This window comes from Salmo salar, chromosome 23 (assembly GCF_965601325.2).
Source record: "Salmo salar chromosome 23, fSalSal1, whole genome shotgun sequence".
Lineage (NCBI taxonomy): Eukaryota > Metazoa > Chordata > Actinopteri > Salmoniformes > Salmonidae > Salmo > Salmo salar.
This window is the reverse complement of record NC_138313.1, coordinates 41565836-41583070: the sequence shown is the minus strand read 5'-3', so window position 1 is coordinate 41583070 and position 17235 is coordinate 41565836. Positions and strand designations below refer to the sequence as shown.

General features: G+C 45.0%; 1 long non-coding RNA gene across 1 annotated transcript in view; it reads left to right on the top strand.

Annotated features, from left to right (window-relative positions):
- Nucleotides 1-3007: 3007 nt before the first annotated feature.
- LOC106584627 (uncharacterized) overlaps nucleotides 3008-17235 on the top strand; it is a 43484-nt gene continuing 29256 nt past the window's right edge. The window contains exon 1 of the long non-coding RNA XR_001323790.3: nucleotides 3008-3435. This is a non-coding gene — a long non-coding RNA (uncharacterized LOC106584627). The remainder of the gene's footprint in view (nucleotides 3436-17235) is intronic.

Below are 17235 nucleotides of genomic sequence, written 5' to 3'. Positions count from 1 at the left end.
GGCCCTGGTCAAAAGTCGTGCATTATATATAGGGAATCGGGTGCCATTTTGGACGCACCCATTCTTTGATTCATGGTCGCCGTAGGACCCCTCATGTTAACCCTGTCTGTTGGCCCCCACGTGACAAAATTAATGGATATGTCTGTTTCTTTACAAACAGATAACAGTAGGCTACATGTCCCCCAGACATGCCATAAGCATTTTATTGCCTTGCTTTCCATACAACCACCTCACAATGATTGTCACCTATGTGAATGTTATATAAGAGTTTAAATAAACTCAGTGGTATTCTTTCCATTTCCCATGCATTAGAATACGCACACGTGGTACATTTATTTTATACCTTCAATTGGCCATATAAAGAACACAGCATAGAAAGACAACCATGTTTTGAGCCTTGTCAGGAAACATGCGGTCATATGACAAGAGTGAGAGATGTGAGGGCCTTTGTCAGCTTGTTCCTGAGGACAAGGTAACTTGTTTTTTTCCATCATACTGTTTGTGACATCACAACCTTATGAAACGTAGTGTTTTGGAATTCCAAGTCTGGAAACAAAGGTCCACCTGCCCTATTTTTGGCTTTGTGAACACATTGTGACTTTGGACCTCTTGAGATAATTGGGACAAAATCATTATCATCCCAAGTAACTTTCTCCTCCGTTGACATTCTCACAGCCGAGGTAATCTCTTAGCAACAGCTCACTGGTGAATCACAGACTCTACTTGACTGAATCAAAGAGTACATAAACTCCTTCAGCCTTTAATAATAATAATTTATTACATTTCTATAGTGCTTTTCATAACAATCAGACAGCACTTCTAAAACAAAAAAGCAAACTAGCAATACATCATGTGTAGCCTAGCTATAGTTAGCTTTTCTTCTGTGGGTCTCTGCGGCTCCTTACCCAGGGGTGGTGAATTAAAGGCCTTATGTTGTGGTTTGTGTGAGTGAGTGAAGACTGGAGGCATTCGGTGGCTTTGATTTCCTCTCCTCTCCCCTATTGGGTTGCAGTGGGCAGCAGTGTTCACACAGGCACGACAACAACAACAACAAAAGAAATGCCTGACACGGCAAGATGGGATCAAGGGCAGAGAGAGGTTATGGTAGCTGCAGAACGCAAAGTCTTATAAAGTGTGTGTGTGTGTGTGTGTTCTACATCGTTGTTGTTGTGGCTCAACTAAGGGACAGAGGACCCCCTTATCCATGACACCGTACAGTGCACATTAGAACGCTTAGCTCAACAGTGATGGCTCTAACCCTCAAAGTCACGCGCGTGCGCACTAACACGCCAAATTCAGGTAAAGCCGTTCGTATTTACCCTGTCTCCACATCCTATCATCTGGGACAATAAAGCATTTGGCTAAACTCATGTCTTTTTAGTCCATGGCCTAGTTTGATGCAACATGCAGCAATTTCTGATTGGGAAATTAGCATGCAGTTAAAGTGCACCATAAATGCAGATTGTTCAGTTTGGCATGATGGTGTTTGCAGGACACATTGTATATAATGTCTCATATTACTTTGGAGTTGTTCCATCCAGTCTAGTTTTACGCCTTATCCTTATCTTTGGAAAACGAACAACTCTGAGGTGAATGCAAAGTTCATTGCATATTATCCGGTTCCATTCCGATAGCCTACTGCTGAAATTCCGTGGTATTTCAAGGTGAGTCCCTGCTGTTCTGAGGTAGAGCAGCAGCATTATTAGTGTTGCCTCGGGATCTCTCATTCTGGGAGAGGTCAGGTGCTGAAAGACAACATCGTAAAGGCAAAGGTTTCTCTGAGGGTAAACACACATGCCACCTGACAAGGAACAGGATCAGGAAACATGAGTAACTAAGAGCTTTGTTTACCCCCTTGTATACTGTATGTTCCTGACCATTACTTAGTGCAACTCTAGGGACAAGGTTTTTGTAGATATCCTTAGAAATAAATCCTAAAAGAGGGGGAAAATACAGTATGTATAATACAATATTTATTGTACAGTATGCATTTTTACAGTATGAAATACAACATGTGATGAGGTAGCCCAAGTCCCAGTTGTCATTGTCATGCCATAGGAGTTGGCAAGAGAGCACAACCAGATCAGGGATTCAGGCGAGGGATCATAGATAAAATCCCTGCGATAGGGATGAGCTAGGATTGTTAAGAAACAGAGCACTCTATCGTTTAGATCCTTAGGAACGGTATTCCAGGACATTATTGATTCTTGTAAAGCCCTTCAAGCTTTGTAACAACAGACAGGTGAGTATTGTCTGGCTTCTGCCTGGATTCCATTACAGGGTGTCCATCAATTAGAAAGAAGAGCGGGAGAGAGTGAGTGTGTGTGTGTGTGTGAGAGAGGGTGAAAATAGTCATTTAATTAGACTAAAAACAGCACTTGTAGAGTGAGGCTGTGCCTCCACATCACACATCCAAGACAAATTTAAAGCCAAGTCCATTTGTGGGCTTCAACAAATGGACCGCTCACAGTAGATGGAGTGCGCCCTTGTGCTGGAAGTGAATTACTTTTCCATGTTGCTCTTTTACCTTCTAATCACTTATTGTAGTGTCTTTTACCGTGTCTGTCTGGAACTTGTTTATCGATTTAGATGGGGCAGTTGGAGTGCAGTCCTTTGTTTGAAACAGTCAGTCGATTGGTTGGGCCAGAGGGCTATCACTTAAAGTATAAGGAAGTACTGTACATTTGTCAGGCAAGTATTTATCAATAGAGCACTAATGATTTACATAGTTATCGCCTGCTGTATGATATGATGCCCAATAAAATCTGATCAAATCAGTAGGGAAAGTATGATACAATTCATGTGAGGCAACTTTCCAAACCAGCAGTGTTGGGGAGTAGTGAACTACATGTAGTTTAACTAGTAATTTAATTACATTTTTCAGCCAAGAGACCAGAGGTGGTGGAATGACGTGCTCTGGTTCGGGTGTAAATTTCAGTATAACCTGAAGGAAGGGGGGGGGGGGGGGGGGGCAGTTCCCCTTAGGCTCCGTAGGCAAGCACTATGGTCTTGTAGTGGATGTGCGCTTCGACTAGAAACCAATTGAGTGTTCAGATGAGCAGGGAGACATGGGAGAACTTGGGAAGGTTGAACACCAGATGGGCTGCGGTGTTGTGGATAAATTGCGGGGGTTCGATGGGACAAGAACGGAGCCCAGCCAACAGAGTTGCGGTAGTCCAGACGGAATATGACGAGTGCCTGGATTAGGACCTGCGCAGCTTCCTGTGTGAGAAAAGTTTGTTGTAGAGCATGAACCTGCAGGAGCGAGTCACTGTTTTGATGTTTGCAGAGAATGACAGGATGTTGTCTAGGGTCAAGCCAGGATTCTTTTCACTCGGAGGGGGAGACCGTCTTTTCAGAATGTAATTACTTTTTTTGCTATGTAGCGGTGTAGCTAACTACTGGAACTACACACTACTGTTTTTGCAAAAAGAAGTAAGCAATTTCCTTTCTTCTTCGGCATCAGACCTGCCTCATTCTCCCTTGAAACATACTTTGTGTTTAATAGGCTAAATTACACATTCTGTTAACATCTGACTCCAGAGTGATTTGTTCTTACAATGTGTAGTGTGATGTTTCAGATGTAGAAATGATAATGTATCACAAGGTAGTTAACTACTTTTTCAAAGTAACTTTAGTTAAGTAAACTATATTTTTCTGAAGGGTAGCTTTAGTTTAGCTTAACTTGTAGTGTATAGTAATTGGTAGCTTGGTAAACTATATTTTCAGAGCAGCTTCCCCAACACTGAAAACCAGTGCATTCAGGAAAATTAAAGGGTAGGAAGCGAGTGAGTTTTTACTCACCAAAGTAGCACACTGTGGTCAAAGACTTTTAACTTAGTTGTCATCACATTCTGATTACCTATAACTACAAACATTATTTTTATTTTATATTAATTAACTTCTGGATATCTTCTAAACTACCCACAATGCAGTATTTCTCAATGTCATATGGAGAATCTACTCTGTGTTAGCTAGCTCGAGCTGGCTAATGTTAGCCACTACCCATGCATACAAGTGTTGGCAGTGGTGAGCTACAATCCATCCATCGTGAGGTGTGACGTAAACAACCAATCAGATTCCCCACACATGGGGGCCGCGTGATTCAGCTCGGCTGCTCCAGTCGAGGCAGCTCTGACTTCTCCTGCACCACCAGCAGGCTTGCCTCTGGCTCAAAAGGAAAGTGGAAAATCATTCCTGCTCTAATTGTTTAGTACCTTGTGTCTTCTTTGTATCTTCCGTCCTCCAATTTGTTTGGTCAACTTTTTTGACCAGTTCTCCTCAAAGTAGGTTACCAGAGATTATCAAACTTGGCTTAGTACTAGCCCGCTACAGTAGCTGACTCACTGCTCTTGTGATAATTTCTATCTGCTGGAGCCTTACTCTGATCGCAGTCTTATTGTTGATTCTTCCCCTTGTCTCCTGTGCCCAATGCTGCCTCTGGAATCTATCTACATTGGATTTACCTCAGTATATCGCTATTGGATTAGCGGACTCTCCCTAGGCTGGTGAAACAGCCTCTCACTCTGAAATGCCTTTTCTTGGCTCTTCTTTGGTAGCTAACTCGGCCGTCAATCGGTTAGACTCTGCTCTCTCTATTTTATCTCCGCTGGCTTTTTGTTGTGTTCGATGGGTTCCTGACAGTGTTAGACTAGTTTTGTTGTTCTCTGGCTTACTACTTAGCTATGTTGACCATGATAGTTGGCATATATCGGTAACATTATTTTGATAACAGTTAGATTATGTATTTAAAAACCTTGGTTTACTTTAATGTAGCTGTAAGCTAGGTGTTGATAGCAACTGGCTGACCCATGCAGTAACGTTAGCAGGCTGGCAGTGGTGTAAAGTACTTAAGTAAAAATACTTTAAAGTACTACTTAAGTCGTGGGGTATCTGTACTTTCCTATTTATATTTTTAACTACTTTTACTCCACTACATTTCTAAAGAAAATAATGTACTTTCTACTCCATACATTTTCCCTGACACCCGCGTTCTTAGGAAACTATGCAGTATTTTGTTTTTTTATGTATTATTTCTTACACTGTTACCCCAGGAAATCTTAAGTCTTAATACATACAACCAGAAAGAACTATTGGATATAAGAGCAACGTCAACTTACCAACATTACGACCAGGAATACAACTTTCCCGAAGCGGATCCTCTGTTTGGCCCACCACCCAGGACAATGGATTGGATCCCAGTAGGCGACCCAAAACAACGGCGCCGCAGAAGGGCAAGATGGAGCGGTCTCCTGGTCAGGTTCCGTAGACGGGCACATCACTCACGAGTATACTACTCGCCAATGTTCAGTCTCTTGACAACAAGGTAGACGAAATTCGAGCAAGGGTTGCCTTCCAGAGAGACATCAGAGATTGTAACATTCTCTGTTTCACGGAAAAATGGCTCACTCGGGATATGTTAGTCGGTACAGCCACCCGGTTTCTTCACGCATCGCGCCGACAGAAAAAAACATCTCTCTGGTAAGAAGAAGGGCGGGGGTGTATGCCTTATAATTAACAAGTCGTGGTGTGATCAATACAGCATACAGGAACTCAAGTCCTTTTGTTCACCTGACCTAGAATTCCTTACAATCAAATGCCGACCGCATTATCTACCAAGAGAATTCTCTTCGATCATAATTACAGCCGTGTATATTCCCCCCCCCCCCCCCAAGCAGACACCTCGATGGCCCTGAAAGAACTTCATTCGACTCTGTAAACTGGAAACCACATATCCTGAGGCTGCATTTATTGTAGCTGGGGATTTTAACACGGCTAATCTGAAAACAAGGCTCCCTAAATGTTATCAGCATATCGAATGCGCGACCCGGGTTGGCAAAATTCTGGATCATTGCTACTCTAACTTCCCGCGGACGTATGCAAAGCCCTCCCTCGCCCTCCTTTCGGCAAATCTGATCACGACTCCATTTTGTTGCTCCCAGCCTATAGACAGAAACTAAAACAGGAAATGCCCGTGCTCAGGTCTGTTCAACACTGGTCCGACCAATCTGATTCTACACTTCAAGATTGCTTCGATCACATGGACTGGGATATGTTCCGGATAGCCTCAGACAACAACATTGATGTATACGCTGATTCAGTGAGCGAGTTTATTAGCAAGTGCATCGGTGATGTTGTACCCACGGTGACTATTAAAACCTCCCCCAACCAGAAACCGTGGATTGATGGCAGCATTCGCTCAAAGCTGAAAGCGCGAACCACTGCTTTTAATCAGTGCAAGGCGACCGGAAACATGACCAAATACAAACAGTGTAGCTATTCCCTCCGCAAGGCAATCAAACTAACTAAGCGTCATTATAGAGACAAAGTAGAGTCGCAATTCAACGGCTCAGACACGAGACATGTGTGGCAGGGTCTACAGTCAATCACAGATTACAAAAAGAACCAGCCCCGTCGTGGACCACGATGTCTTGCCCCCAGACAAACTAAACAACTTCTTTGCTCGCTTTGAGGACAATACAGTGCCACTGACATGGCCCGCTACCTAAACCTGTGGGCTCTCCTTCACCGCAGCCAACGTGAATAAAACATTTAAACGTGTTAACCCTCGCAAGGCTGCCGGCCCAGACGGCATCCCTATCCGCGTCCTCAGAGCATGCGCAGACCAGCTGCCTGGTGTGTTTACAGACGTATTCAATCAATCCCTATCCCAGTCTGCTGTTCCCACATGCTTCAAAAGGGCCACCACTGTTCCTGTTCCCAAGAAAGCTAAGGTAACTGAGCTAAACGACGATCGCCCCGTAGCACTCACTTCCGTCATCATGAAGTGCTTTGAGAGACTAGTTACCCTAGACCCACTCCAATTTGCTTACCGCCCCAATAGGTCCACAGACGACGCAATCGCAATCACACTGCACACTGCCCTAACCCATCTGGACAAGAGGAATACCAATATAAGAATGCTGTTCATCGATTACAGCTCAGCATTTAACACCATAGTTCCCTCGAAACTCGTCATTAAGCTCGAGACCCTGGGTCTCGACCCCGCCCTGTGCAACTGGGTCCTGGACTTTCTGACGGGCCGCCCCCAGGTGGTGAGGGTAGGTAACAACATCTCCACCACGCTGATCCTCAACACTGGGGCCCAAAAAGGGTGCGTTCTCAGCCCTCTCCTGTACTCCCTGTTCACCCATGACGCGTGGCCATGCACGCCTCCAACTCAATCAAGTTTGCAGACGGCACTACAGTGGTAGGCTTGATTCCAACAACGACGAGATGGCCTACAGGGAAAAGGTGAGGACCCTCGGAGTGTGGTGTCAGGAAAATAACCTCACCCTCAACGTCAACCAAACAAAGGAGATGATCGTTGACTTCAGGAGACAGCAGAAGGAGCACTCCCCTATCCACATCAACGGGACAATAGTGGAGAAGGTGGAAAGTTCCTCGGTGTACACATCACGGACAAACTGAAATGATCCACCCACACAGACAGCGTCGTGAAGAAGCCTCAGGAGGCTGAAGAAATTTGGCTTGTCACCAAAAACACTCACAAACTTTTACAGATGCACAATCGAGAGCATCCTGTCAGGCCGTATCACTGCCTGGTACGGCAACTGCTCCGCCCACAATCGTAAGGCTCTCCAGAGGGTAGTGAGGTCTGCACAACGCATCACCGGGGGCAAACTACCTGCCCTCCAGGACACCTACACCACCCGATGTCACAGGAAGTTCAAAAAGCTCAAGGACAACCACCACCCGTGCCACTGCCTGTTCACCCCGCTATCATCCAGAAGGCGAGGTCAGTACAGATGCATCAAAGCTGGGACCGAGAGACTGAAAGTCAACTTCTATCGCAAGGCCATCAGACTGTTAAACAGCCATCACTAACATTTAGTGGCTGCTGCCAACATACTGACTCCAATCTATAGCCACTTCAATAATTAAAAAACGGATGTAATAAATGTATTTACATTTACATCATTTAGCAGATGCTCTTATCCAGAGCAACTTACAAATTGGTGCATTCACCTTATTATATCCAGTGGAACAACCAGTTTACAATAGTACATCTATATCTTTTTTTGGGGGGGGTTAGAAGGATTACTATATCCTATCCCAGGTATTCCTTAAAGAGGTGGGGTTACAGGTGTCTACGGAAGGTGGTGATTGACTCTGCTGTCCTGGCGTCGTGAGGGAGCTTGTTCCACCATTTGGGGTGCCAGAGCAGCGAACATTTTTGACTGGGCTGAGCGGGAACTGTCCTTCCGCAGAGGTAGGGGGGCCAGCAGGCCAGAGGTGGATGAACGCAGTGCCCTTGTTTGGGTGTAGGGCCTGATCAGAGCCTGAAGGTACGGAGGTGCCGTTCCCCTCACAGCTCCGTAGGCAAGCACCATGGTCTTGTAGCAGATGCGAGCTTCAACTGGAAGCCAGTGGAGTGTGCGGAGGAGCGGGGTGACGTGAGAGAACTTGGGAAGGTTGAACACCAGACGGGCTGCGGCATTCTGGATGAGTTGTAGGGGTTTAATGGCACAGGCAGGGAGCCCCGCCAACAGGGAATTGCAGTAATCCAGACGGGAGATGACAAGTGCCTGGATTAGGACCTGCGCCGCTTCCTGTGTAAGGCAGGGTCGTACTCTGCGAATGTTGTATAGCATGAACCTACAGGATCGGTTCACCGCCTTGATGTTAGCGGAGAACGAAAGGGTGTTGTCCAGGGTCACGCCGAGGCTCTTAGCACTCTGGGAGAAGGACACAATGGAGTTGTCCACCGTGATGGCGAGATCATGGAAAGGGTAGTCCTTCCCCGGGAGGAAGAGCAGCTCCGTCTTGCCGAGGTTCAGCTTGAGGTGGTGGTCCGTCATCCACACTGATATGTCTGCCAGACATGCAGAGATGTGATTCGCCACCTGGTTATCAGAAGGGGGAAAGGAGAAGATTGTGTGTCGTCTGCGTGGCAATGATAGGAGAGACCATGTGAGGATATGACAGAGCCAAGTGACTTGGTGTATAGCGAGAATAGGAGAGGGCCTAGAACTGAGCCTTGGGGGACACCAGTGGTGAGAACATGTGGTGCGGAGACGGATTCTCGCCACGCCACCTGGTAGGAGCGACCTGTCGGGTAGGACGCAATCCAAGAGTGAGCCGCGCCGGAGAAACCCAACTTGGAGATGAGGATCTGATGGTTCACAGTATCAAAGGCAGCAGATGGGTCTAGAAGGATGAGAGGAGAGAGAGTTAGCTTTAGCAGTGCGGAGAGCCTCCGTGACACAGAGAAGAGCATTCTCAGTTGAATGACCAGCCTTGAAACCTGACTGATTTGGATCGAGAAGGTCATTCTGAGAGAGATAGCAGGAGAGCTGGCCAAGGACGGCACGTTCAAGAGTTTTGGAGAGAAAAGAAAGAAGGGATACTGGTCTGTAGTTGGAAGTTAGAGTGGTAGAAAGTGGCTTTAGCAGCAGAAACAGAGGAGGAAAATGTAGAGAGGAGGGAGTGAAAAGATGCCAGGTCCGCAGGGAGGCTAGTTTTCCTCCATTTCCGCTCGGCTGCCCGGAGCCCTGTTCTGTGAGCTCGCAATGAGTCGTCAAGCCACGGAGCAGGAGGGGAGGACCGAGCCGGTCGGGAGGATAGGGGACATAGAGAGTCAAAGGATGCAGAAAGGGAGGAGAGGAGGGTTGAGGAGGCAGAATCAGGAGATTGGTTGGAGAAGGTTTGAGCAGAGGGAAGAGATGATAGGATGGAAGAGGAGAGGGTAGCAGGAGAGAGAGCGAAGGTTGCGATGGCGCAATACCATCTGAGTAGGGGCAGAGTGAGTAGTGTTGGAGGAGAGCGAGAGGGAAAAGGATACAAGGTAGTGATCGGAGACTTGGAGGGGAGTTGCAGTGAGATTAGTAGAAGAGCAGCATCTAGTGAAGATGAGGTCAAGCGTATGGCCTGCCTTGTGAGTAGGGGGGACGGTGAGAGAGTGAGGTCAAAAGAGGAGAGGAGTGGAAAGGAGGCAGAGAGAAATTAGTCAAAGGTAGACGTAGGGAGGTTAAAGTCACCCAGAACTGTGAGGGGTGAGCCATCCTCAGGAAAGGAACTTATCAAGGCGTCAAGCTCATTGATGAACTCGCCAAGGGAACCTGGAGGGCGATAAATGGTAAGGATGTTAAGCTTGAATGGGCTAGTGATTGTGACAGCATGGAATTCAAAGGAGGAGATAGACAGATGGGTCAGGGGAGAAAGAGAGAATGTCCACTTGGGAGAGATGAGGATTCCAGTGCCACCACCCCGCTGACCAGATGCTCTCGAGGTGTGCGAGAACACGTGGTCAGACGAGGAGAGAGCAGTAGGAGTAGCAGTGTTTTCTGTGGTAATCCATGTTTCCGTCAGCGCCAAGAAGTCGAGGGACTGGAGGGTAGCATAGGCTGAGATGAACTCTGCCTTGTTGGCCGCAGACCGGCAGTTCCAGAGGCTGCCGGAGACCTGGAACTCCACGTGGGTCGTGCGCGCTGGGACCACCAGGTTAGAGTGGCAGCGGCCACGCGATGTGAAGCGTTTGTATGGCCTGTGCAGAGAGAAGAGAACAGGGATAGACCGGCACATAGTTGATAGGCTACAGGAGAGGCTACGCTAATGCAAAGGAGATTGGCATGAAAATTAACTAAACAACTGGGGAAGCGAGAGAGCAGGGCCTCCCTCAGTAACAATTCACTGAAACACTAAAACGCTAAAATATAACTTTTCTAGCTACCACTAGAAATTTAAATTGATGTAAAACTACAGTGGTTCAATGTTTCCAGGAATAGGCTCAAACTTAGTTTATTCCGCTAGATAACTTGGTACAGTATTCTTCCATGAAAACCCACCTAGTCCAGCGTGTCCGAAGACGCCGTAGCTAACTAGCATGCTAGCATCCTATAATACACGGTTAGCACCAATACTTGGTAACAACAAGCTACCAATGGATCATTCGTGTCCGTGTCTAGTTCATAACGCAGAAATAAATAAACATTGGCTAGCTAACACAAAGTCAGTCCTGCTAGCTACACAAGTGGCCTACACATCTCGAATGTTCAGAAAGTTAAGCTTACGTTGCAAAAATCTTATTGACCAAAAAAATTATACAGCTAGCTGGTAGGGTTAGCTAGCTAGCAGTGGGTGCGTTGTAGACTATGTTAGAAAATGTAGCTGGCTAGCTAACCTCGATAGTTACTCTGTACTACGCCTTTATCTTGATACAAAGACAACTATGTAGCTAGCTAACATTACACTAGTCAAATCGTTCCGTTGTAATGTATATAGTTTCTACAGTACTGCTAATTGGTAAAGTTGGCTAGCTTGCAGTGGCGGTGGTGTTATGGTGTTGACGCCGTTTCGCGAAAACGGCGCGAACGAATACAGCTGGCTAGCTAACCTTATTAGTTCCTCAGAGCTACACCTTTATCCTTGATACAAAGACAGCAGATACAACTATGTAGCTAGCTAACAATACACTAATCAAATCGTTCCAATGTAATGTAATGAAATGTAATATTACCCGCGGAGCGAGGTGCAGCACGACCACTCACTCCAGCATCCGGAAGTCAAAGTGACTAGTATCACTAGTCACTTTAAACAATGCCACTTTATATAATGTTTATATACATGTTTACTCATCTCATATATGTATATACTGTACTCTATACCGTCTACTGCATCTTGCCTATGCCGTTCGGCCATCGCTCATCCATATATTTATATGTACATATTCTTATTCATTCCTTTACACGTGTGTGTGTTTATAAGGTAGTTGTTGTGAAATTGTTAGATTACTTGTTAGATATTACTGCACGATCGGCACGAGAAGCACAAGCATTTCGCTACACTAGTATTAACATCTGCTAACCATGTGTATGTGACCAATAAAATTTGATTTGAAGTACTCGTTACATTTTGAAGGAAAATTGTCTAATTCACGCACTTAGAGAATCCCTTGTCATCCCTACTGCATCTGATCTGGTGGACTCACTAAACACAAATGCTTTGTTTATAAATTATGCTGGAGTGTGCCCCTAGCTATCCCGTACATTTTAAAAACAAGAAAATCGTGCTGTCTGGTTTGCTTAATATAAGGAATTTGAAATGATTTATACATTTACTTTTTGTAATTACATTTACTTTTGATACTTAAGTATATTTAAAACCAAATACCTTTACTTCAGTAGAATTTTACTGGGTGACTTTTACTTTAGTATTTTTCTATGAAGGTATCTTTACTTTTACTCAAGTATGACAATTGGGTACTTTTTCTACCACTGCAGGCTGGTAGGACTAACATTTGCAGGCTAGTAGGGCTAACGTTAGCAGGCTGAAACCCTTTTCAAGGCGATTTGTAACAACAATAGTTACACCACCGTTCTCTTAGTCTGGGGTCACTTAGAAATGTCCTTGTTTTCCATGAAAACATGGATGAAATGAGTTGCAAAAATGAATAGGAAATATAGTCAAGATGTTGACAAGGTTATAAATAATGATTATTAATTGAAATAATAATTGTGTCCTTCAAACTTTGCTTTCGTCAAAGAATCCTCCTTTGGCATTCTAGTTGTCAATTTGTGAGGTAATCTGAAGAGATTTCATCCCATGCTTCCTGAAGCACCTCCCACATCTTGGATTGGCTTGATGGGCACTTCTTGCGTACCATACGGTCAAGCTGCTCCCACAACAGCTCAATAGGGTTGAGATCCAGTGACTGTGCTGGCCACTCCACTATAGACAGAATACCAGCTGACTGCTTCTTCTCTAAATAGTTCTTGCATAGTTTGGAGCTGCACTTTGGGTCATTGTCCTGTTGTAGGAGGAAATTGGCTCCAATTAAGTGCCGTCCACAGGGTATGGCATTGCAAAATGGAGTGATAGCCTTCCTTCAGCATCTTTTCATTTTTTTCTGCGTCTTACGAATGTTCTTCTTTGTGATCAGAACACCTCAAACTTAGATTTGTCTGTCCATAACACTTTTTTTCCAATCTTCCTCTGTCCAGTATCTGTTCTTTTGCCCATCTTAATCTTTTATTTTTATTGGCCAGTCTGAGATATGGCTTTTTCTTTGCAACTCTGCCTAGAAGGCCAGTATCCCGGAGTCGCCTCTTCACTGTTGACATTTAGACTGGTGTTTTGTGGGTACTATATAATGAAGCTGCCAGTTGAGGACATGTGAGGCGACTGTTTTTCAAACTTGACACTCTAATGTACTTTTCCTCTTGCTCAGTTGTACACCGGGGCCTCCCACTCCTCTTTCTATTCTGGTTAGAGCCAGTTTGCGCTGTTCTGTGAAGGGAGTAGTACACAGCGTTGCACGAGATCTTCAGTTTCTTGGCAATTTCTCGCATGGAATAGCCTTCCTTTCTCAGAACAAGAATAGACTGACGAGTTTCAGAAGAAAGTTCTTTGTTTCTGGCCATTTTGAGCCTGTAATCAAACTCTCAAATGCTGCTGCTCCAGATACTCAACTAGTCTAAAGAAGGCCAGTTTTATTGCTTCTTTAGCAGAACAACAGTTTTCAGCTGTGCTAACATAATTGCAAAATGGTTTTCTAATGATCAATTAGCCTTTTTAAAATGATAAACTTGGATTAGCTAACGCAACGGCCTCTGTAGATATTCGATAAAAAATCTGCCTTTTCCAGCTACAACAGTCATGTACAACATTAACAATGTCTACACTGTATTTCTGATCAATTGGATATTTTAATGGACAAAAAATGTGCTTTTCAAAAACAAGGACATTTCTAAGTGACCCCAAACTTTTGAACGGTAGTGTGTGTATATAGGATGAGCAATGACTAGAATATGTTACAGTGGGGGGAAAAAAGTATTTGATCCCCTGCTGATTTTTGTACGTTTGCCCACTTACAAAGAAATGATCAGTCTATAATTTTAATAGTAGGTTTATTTGAACAGTGAGAGACAGAATAACCAAAAAATCCAGAAAAACGCATGTCAAAAATGTTATAAAATGATTTGCATTTTAATGAGGGAAATAAGTATTTTACCCCTCTGCAAAACATGACTTTGTACTTGGTAGCAAAACCCTTCTTGGCAATCAGAGGTCAGACGTTTCTTGTAGTTGGCCACCAGGTTTGCACACATCTCTGGAGGGATTTTGTCCCACTCCTCTTTGCAGATCTTCTCCAAGTCATTAAGGTTTCGAGGCTGACGTTTGGCAACTCGAACCTTCAGCTCCCTCCACAGATTTTCTATGGGATTAAGGTCTGGAGACTGGCGAGGCCACTCCAGGACCTTAATGTGCTTCTTCTTGAGCCACTCCTTTGTTGCCTTGGCCGTGTGTTTTGGGTCATTGTCATGCTGGAATACCCATCCACGACCCATTTTCAATGCCCTGGCTGAGGGAAGGAGGTTCTTACCCAAGATTTGACGGTACATGGCCCCGTCCATCATCCCTTTGATGCGGTGAAGTTGTCATGTCCCTTAGCAGAAAAATACCCCCAAAGCATAACGATTCCACCTCCATGTTTGACGGTGGAGATGGTGTTCTTGGGGTCATAGGCAGCATTCGTCCTCCTCCAAACACGACGAGTTGAGTTGATGTCAAAGAGATCCATTTTGGTCTCATCTGACCACAACACTTTCACCAGTTGTCCTCTGAGTCATTCAGATGTTCATTGGCAAACTTCAGATGGGAATGTCTATGTATTCTTGAGCAGGGGGACCTTGCGGGCGCTGCAGGATTTCAATCCTTCACGGCATAGTGTGTTACCAATTGTTTTCTTGGTGACTATGGTCCCAGCTGCCTTGAGATCATGGTCAAGATCCTCCCGTGTAGGCCTGGGCTGATTCCTCACCGTTCTCATGATCATTGCAACTCCACGAGGTGAGATCTTGCATGGAGCCCCAGGCCGAGGGATATTGACAGTTCTTTTGTGTTTCTTCCATTTGCGAATAATCGCACCAACTGTTGTCACCTTCTCACCAAGCTGCTTGGCGATGGTCTTGTAGCCCATTCGAGCCTTGTGTAGGTCTACAATCTTGTCCCTGACATCCTTGGAGAGCTCTTTGGTCTTGGCCATGGTGGAGAGTTTGAAATCTGATGATTGATTGCTTCTGTGGACAGGTGTCTTTTATACAGGTAACAAGCTGAGATTAGGAGCACTCCCTTTAAGAGTGTGCTCCTAATCTCAGCTCGTTACCTGTATAAAAGACACCTGGGAGCCAGAAATCTTTCTGATTGAGAGGGGGTCAAATACTTATTTCCCTCATTAAAATGCAAATCAATTTATAACATTTTTGACATGTTTTTCTGGATATTTTTGTTATTCTCTCTCTCACTGTTCAAATAAACCTACCATTAAAAAGATAAACTGATCCTTTCTTTGTCAGTGGGCAAACGTACAAAATCAGCAGGGGATCAAATACTTTCCCCCCCCCCACTGTATATACATATAAAGTGGGTAAAACAATATGTTAACAGAGCCTCCTGAGTGGTGCAGCGGTCTAAGGCAATGCATCGCAGTGTTGCGGCGTCACTACAGCCTGGGGTTTGATCCCAGGCTGTGTCACAACCGGCCGTCACGAGATTCCCATAGGGTGGTGCACAATTGGCCCAGCGTCATCCGGGTTAGGGGAGGGTTTGGCTGGGGGGACTGTTTAATAGTCTGATGGCCTAAAGATGGAAGCCGTTTCAGTCTCTCGGTCCCAGCTTTGATGGACCTGTACTCTCTTCCTTCTAGATGCTAGCGGGGTGAATAGGCCGTGGCTCAGGTGGCTAAGGTCCTTGATGATCTTTTAGGCCTTCCTGTGACACCGGGTGCTGTAGATGTCCTGGAGGGCAGGCAGTGTGCGCCCACTGATGCTTTGGACTGACCGCACCACCCTCTAGAAAGCTCTCTGGTTGCAGATGGTGCAATTTCCATACCAGGCGGTGATACAGCCCGACGCTCTCAGGGGAAGCTTGTTGCCTGCTAAAGTAATCCAGAACTAATCCTTTACTAATCCAGCCACTGTTTGTTTAATGAAACCTCAGTCTGCCATTGCTTGGACAAGCTTCAACATGGACCTCCCTGAGAGACAGGATCCAGTGTGTGTGAGAGGGAGACAAAAAATTGAAGAAAATGTGAGCATGAGAGAAAGAGACGAGCAGAATAAATAATGTGATGGAGACAGACTGACCCATTTGTTATACATGGATTCTCTATTGTTTAATCCTTGATTTTCCCCACCTCCAGCTTGGTAGGAGACAGTGATGTCTGGGGGCATTTGCCCAGCTCCACAACTTTGAATCAGCAAAACCGCTGGCAGTATTTATTTCGAAATGCTCGGAAGGTAAAGCATTTCAGAGAATTTAACAGCCACACCAACACGCTCGCGCACACACTTTCGGCACAAAATTCCCTATTGTCTCTTATGTAAATGTAGTGTGAATAATGCATGCACTTGCAACTTACGTAACAGTGAAATTTCCAAGCAGCCCTGAAGGAACCTTTTCCTGTCTTGTGCATCACAATACAAATATACAATGTGTACCACATTACTAACACAGATAGTTTGATGCTAAACTTTATCTCTAGAAAACAACACCATCTCGCCAATTGTTTTAAATAAAAACTCTTACATTCTGGCTCATTATTAGCCATTAGCAAAGACCTAGGGGACATTACTGCTATGTACTTCTTTATCGCTTCACTTGTTGGATTGAAAGTGAAGCAACCCCTTTGTGTTACTCGGGCCCCCTCTGCTGGCTGTTATGTCATGCCAGTCACTCTGTACATGATGTACAGTAGATGCTGGGTTACGGAGTAGGGTGAAGTTGCCCCTAACATTTTCAGCCAACTTACAAGCAAATACTTTTATGAATTGGTTACAAATCAACTTGCAAGGTTGCTAGCCAACTAATGGTAGGCCTCCCAGCCTGCTAACGTTATGTTAGCACTGCATGAGTCAGCCAGTTGCTATCAACACCTAGCTTACTAAACCAAAGTCTTGGAAATACAGAAGGCTATCTAACCAGTTATCAAAGATTGTTAGCTATATGCAGTTCTTAGCCAGACAGCTAACATTAGCTATTTAGCCAACTAGCTATTAGCCTAGCCAACCACCATGGTTATGGTGGGCAAGCCAGAGCCCAACAACTGGAGACTAGCTCGAACACTAACACAACTAAAACAACCGCAGATCAAAAGCAAAGAAAGAGCAGAGACTTACAAATTGATGGCTGGGGCCCATCTGATGGTAAAACGTGTAGCTCTGTCCTGCAGTCAGTGACCAAAAGTGCACTCTTTGGCCTCATGGGTGGATTGTT